Source organism: Aulonocara stuartgranti, assembly GCF_965226115.1.
Source record: "Aulonocara stuartgranti genome assembly, chromosome: 19".
Lineage (NCBI taxonomy): Eukaryota > Metazoa > Chordata > Actinopteri > Cichliformes > Cichlidae > Aulonocara > Aulonocara stuartgranti.
The window spans coordinates 30,894,349-30,900,730 of NC_138955.1; positions in this window are offsets into that span (position 1 = coordinate 30,894,349).

Consider the following 6,382-nt stretch of genomic DNA (forward strand, 5'->3'; position numbering starts at 1 on the left):
TGTAAACTGCAAATGACCTGATGTTTCAAACTAACCCAGAAATGTGCTTCAGACGCAGATAAAAACAAACAAACAAAAAAACACTAAAGGAATTAAATACTGTTAAATAATATTGCTAAGGTTTCTGAAAAGTGGGATGAAAAAAGAAGATTTTAGATTTGTCAAAAGAAATACAAAAACAAATGCAAAACTACACAGAGAAATATCTCAAACAAACCGAGTAAAAGTATGAAAATTCCTGTAGCATTCGACATGCTTAGAAGGAAGATAGTACATTTTTGCCTATTCCTCAAATAGAGATAGAAACAGTAATCGTGAAATCACAATTTTATTTGACACATTCACGAAAAACATGCATACAGGTTTTTGTTGACTGCAGATTTGCAGGTTCCACTAATATGGTATTCCTGACCGTTAATTGCATACCGTTCTCAGTTCTAGTCGTATTACTAGAGTGTTTCCGCCAGAACCTGAACTCGACAGATTGAACCAGAGGACTAAACAAACCCGGAGCAGCTGCTGAGTCCGGAGGGGTGTAACTACGAAGCAAGATTAATGGCTTAGCGCGTGTCGAGTTATCTGTGTCGCGAAGTTTTAACCGGCTAAATCACCATGGTAACTTACAGACTTAAGTAGAAATACAGATACTTCTGTTAAAAATTTCAGTAAAAACAGATCGGACAATTCATAAGATAAGGGATATAGAAACTAATCAAATAATTTATGACTCTAAAGAGATTGGAAATCAGTTTAGGAACTACTATAGAAAGTTATACAGTCAACCTCTCTCCGCTGACATTGATCAAATAAAAGCTTTTCTTGAGAAACTGGATTTACCCTCAATTGGGAACAATCAAAATGACCTTATGACCTCTCCTATTACAAAAACAGAGATAGATAAAGCAATAAATAAATTAAAATCAAATAAATCTCCCGGCAGTGACGGTTTACCCTCCGAGTGGTATAAAACTTTTAAAGAACAGCTTATACCACTACTCGAAAAATCATTCAATTATACACTCGAACATGGTGAAATGCCCCCTTCATGGAAAGAAGCGGTTATAACAGTGATCCCCCCAAAAAAAATCAAGTGAGATTTATTCAGATTATAGACCTATATCAGTACTCAATGTTGACTATAAAATATATACCTCAATTATTTCTAAAAGATATGAATATTTTATTAGAGATATTATCAATGAAGATCAGACAGGCTTTATAAAGGGACATCAAACCCAAGACAATATAAGGAGAACTTTATATATTATCAATCATATTCAACAAAAAGGAAAATGTGCAGTCTTTATAAGCCTCAATGCAGAAAAGGCTTTTGATAGCGTAAATTGGAATTTTCTATATCAGGTACTTGAGAAATTTGGATTTAATGATAAAGCTATCAGATGTATTAAAACGCTTTATCAAAACCCAACTGCAAGGATAAGAATAAACGGCAGTTTAACTGAGAGTATAAAATTAGAGCGGTCTACCAGACAGGGCTGCTGCCTCTCTCCTACTTTGTTTGCAATCTTTATAGAACCCCTTGCACAAGCAATTAGGCAAAATAGAAATCTTAAAGGAATAGTGGTGGGGGATGAGGAACATATTATAGGACTTTTTGCAGATGATGTGATCTGTTTTTTAGAGGATCCCGACATATGTATTCCCATATTAATTAAGCAACTCGACATATTTGGGTTTTATTCAGGATACAAGCATAACTTGAATAAAACTCAGATTTTAACATTCAACTATCTCCCATCCAAAACCATAAAACAAAAATATAATTTGAATTGGAGAGCAACAAAAATGAAATATTTTGAGGTAACCTTATCACAAAACGTTGAGGACTTATATAAACTTAACTACGTTAACTTAGATAAGGAAATTAAGAGAGATTTGGATAGGTGGGCTACTCTTCCATCAGATATTGGCGCTCGAATAGAGACGATAAAAGTATGTGTCTTACCCCGACTTCTCTACTTTTTTCAGTCACTACCCATTGATATACCTGAAAAAAAATTTAGATTGTGGGACAAAATTATATCCAAGTTTATATGGAATGGTCATAGACCAAGAATTAAATTTGAAACACTACAGATAAGAAAGGATAAGGGGGGTTTGGCACTCCCAAATCTTGAGGCATACTTTTATGCTGCACAAATCATTTGTTGGTGTGACAATGATTATGAAGCCAAATGGAAGAATTTAGAAAAATCAGCACAAGGAAGAGAAATTCAAAGCCTTACAGGAGACAGAAAAGAAACAATGAGAGTAATTAAACAGCTGAATTCAGTCACTCAGTTTACGCTTAAAATATGGTTTAACCTGATACGAAAATACAAACTAGAAAAAGAGCTTGGATTAGTTCGATGGATAGCCTATGATGAGGGTTTTACACCCGGTTATGTGGAACAAAGATTTAAACAGTGGATTCCTACTGGATTAACAGCGATGTGTACACTAATTAAAAATGGGAATTTTATGAGTTTCCAGGAGATTAAACAAAAATATGACCTAAGTAATCAAGATCACTACAGATATTTACAGATTCTGGACTTTTTTAATAAAGAAGTAAAACATAGTGTAGATCTGGATAAAAATTCGATAATTAAAACCATAACTGAAGTTTACAAAGCAAAAACAATTAGAACAATCTCTACAATTTACGAGCATATAATGGAGGCAAGAGGGTGTACAATAACATATGTAAAACTGAAGTGGCAGAGAGAGTTGGGAGTGAACATATCTGATGAGGAATGTTCACAAACCTGGAAAATACAGCAGTCAACAACATCATCACGTGCCTGGAGACTGCACTGCTGGGAAAATGTAATTAGATTTTTTATAACACCCAAAATTACGAACAAACATACCTCATTACCACAACCGTGTTGGAGGGGCTGTGGAGAGGTAAATGTGAATCATTCCCATGTGTTCTGGTTCTGTCCCAAGATTACAAAATTTTGGGAAGATATTCATTTAGTTATAGGTACAATTCTGGGTTATGCTGTATCTAAGACTTGTACATTAATATACTTTGGTGTCATTACGGTAAATGTGATGAAAGAAGGTAGATACATATTGAAAATTATGCTTGCTGCCTTTAAAAAGGCAATTACAAGAAAATGGAACAAGATAGACCCACCATCACAGGACGAATGGATCAAAATTATAGATGAAATACAAACCATGGAACAATTGACCTACAGAATAAGGACTCAGGAAGATCAATACCATAAAAAGTGGGAGAAATGGACTGAGCATATAAACCCAACAGGATAAAGACCAACACATTGATAATGAGAAATGATCAAACTGTAGAAACAAAGAGATCCAACATGTTTTTGTTTGTTTGTTTGTTTGTTATCCTACTTGTTGTATTTATCTTTTTGTTGTTGTTGTTGTTTTGTTGTTTTGTTTTGTTGTATAGTGTTTAAAGAAAAACAATAAAAAGAAAGTTTAAAAAAAATTCAGTAAAACTTGAGGTACTGATTCAACTTCTTTACTTCAATAAAAGTGAAAAAGTAATGGCTATGAAATGCACTCAAAGTAAGAAAGCAAAACGTGGCTCCTTAAAATACATTTCTACCATATTTTTTATGGAAAGGTAACTGGACGTTCTGCTATATTCATTATATACTAATATAATCGTAGTACATGAGAATACTGATGTTATTTAAATCTCAGTTCTAATTCTAATGAATGTTCTTTGCTTGAATCTATTATACAGGACACAAGCAGTAAGAGAGAATTTTAAATTATCTCATTTTTCTGTTGCCTACATGGTTGAGGATGACTTTGCCTCCACACCTAAACAGAAAAATGAGAACAGTCAGGCGTTAAAGTAAGATTCAAAAGATGGGGGAAGCCTAAGATCTGTTGTTTTGTGCTGTTGCGTGGGGGAAATACTAAAAACTAGGATCATTTCTAATGTGAATTCCAGTAGATTTTCTTAATGGACGAGCTGCTCTTTATGGATTTACACAACTGAATTTGAAAACAACACGTAGGAAGATGTTTCAAAACTATCTCAGTCAACATGTAGTGAAATGCTTGTGTTCAAACTGCGGACATTCTGCAGACGTAGCCTGGACCCTTATTGGATACCGGGTTGGAATCAGCCTTGCGACTCCCACTTCGAAACTGTATAAATGGCCTGTATTTGTATAGCACTTTACTTTAGTGTACCACTACACATCCAGCTGCTGGATACTACACTATTCAGATAAATAAATTAATCTCGGCTACACTTGATATATCACTGACCATGAACACCAAAGCCTTTACTGTGAGCTCACCACATTACTGCAAGCGAACCTGTTTTTCCTGCACAAAGCTACCGAGCATTTTCATGCAACATCTGAATAACACAAACATAGTCTATTTAATTTGTTGTGCAGAAAGGTAGTGCCAGCCTACATTACATAATATTCTGCCTACAATAAAACCTAGTTCTCCTGTAGACAGTTTTTACACTTATAATGGCTACCCTATGCCTGTGTCAAATTATTCATCCTCTGACACTTAAGACCAACCGTACAAGGCTAAACTACACCCTGGTGCTATGCCCACCTACCAACACATACATGAAGAAACACACACAGTCTCTGCTTTGCCTTTTTTCATTTTTTGATTGGAATTAATAAAAAATAAATAAATTATTGGTTATTTTTTACTATAGTCAATGCAGCTAGGTTTATGTTTGAATAATTCCAGCGACAGTTCTGTTCATGTTAACAGGTTTATATTCAAAAGGCTTGTACAAAATTAAAACACAGTCAACACTCAAAGAAAACAAATTTTTGTGCACTGTTTGCCTCCTGCTTAACCAACTGTTGTCTAAACTAAACAATAAATATAAGTAAATACAGAGAAGGCACAATTTCTAAGAGTACACTTTAGACACTTTCAAGGTCTATATTTTAAAATACATCGGAAAAACTCAGAAAGCCAGGGTGAATCCAGGCGTATTGAGAACATGCAATCTTTAAAGTCACAGGTTTACAGTCAGCTGTTCAAAGCAGTGCACAATTACTTCACATGAAGTCACATGCCTTTCCAAAACTGAGGGATCCTTTTAATGCAGTGTAAATAAGTTCTTTAAATTGTTCTTCATTCTCGACACCTCTTGGCAGATAGAGGCATAAGCTGCATGTCGTAAGCGTACAATATGCAGCGCAATCCTGGTTCCTGGTCATAAAACTATTGCAGGACTTTGGGAACCCCAGTGGTGGCAGCTCCAGTTACAAAGACCAGCAAGTCTTCAAATGTATGGTCCACTTCTTGCTCTGGTAAAACTAACAAATAACTAAAAAATAATACTTGAAGTGGTTGACCTTGAAGTGACATTTATGATTACAAAGAATAACTTTTTATTTTTATTTCTTAAAACATGAAAATCACTGCACTCTGTTATTACATTTTACACAGTAGTCCAAGGCTTTCAGAACTGGGTCACATTATAGACTGCGATAGCATGAAAGATTTCCTGTATCTTTCTTTGGAGGAGCAGACCTGAATTAGAGGATTATGATTGTTCGCAGGGTGGTCAGGACTGTCCATGATGGAGTACGGCTCATGGAGCACACCATAGCAAAGTACACGGCACTCACCAGAAGTGACTGACAGAACATCTTCAACATTTTGGTGCACACACAAGCTTCATTAGCAAAAACAGTCTGCTCATCCTCTTTGTGTTCTGCTGTGATGTCACACCCTCTTGTCTTATTCTTATGGGACGTTTCAAGAGCACTCTGATGACTTTGAGAAGGACATCTCAAGTTTACATTAAAAGCAAGTATTTTGTGTTCTTAAGATTGCTCATTTTAATTTTGGTTCAAATCTTAAAGACATCTCTAAGGCAGTATGACATCTTTCTAAAATACGGGAACATGGGGGCAGACAGAAGTGCTGTACATGTAGAAAAACACAACACACAAGAGAGGAAAAGAGTGCAAACAAATACATGGCCACTTTTTAAATTCCCCTCTTGTTTAGTTGACATGTGGACGCCCTCCAGAGGATAAGAAATGTATGACTCATACAGGTCTGATTCCAAACTGCGCATGAGTTTTTTTTACACGTATGTGTGGAAAGATCAAAAATGATATTCTTGATACACTGTTGATAATGTTATTAAATTTCAAGTGGCATTAATTTAAATAGAGAAAAACTGTATTTTTCCTAAACATTGAGCTCTCCACTTGTTTAAGAAAAAGCGTTCTGTCTTTTGTTTACTTTATCATGTTTTAAATTCATTAAAATGCATGGTATATAAGTATATAAGTAAAGTATATAAGTAAAGATTATGCTAAAGATTGCTACAGAATAGATAAAGTAGTCAAGCTTAGGCAATTGCTTGCATTTGTGACATGAAATTATT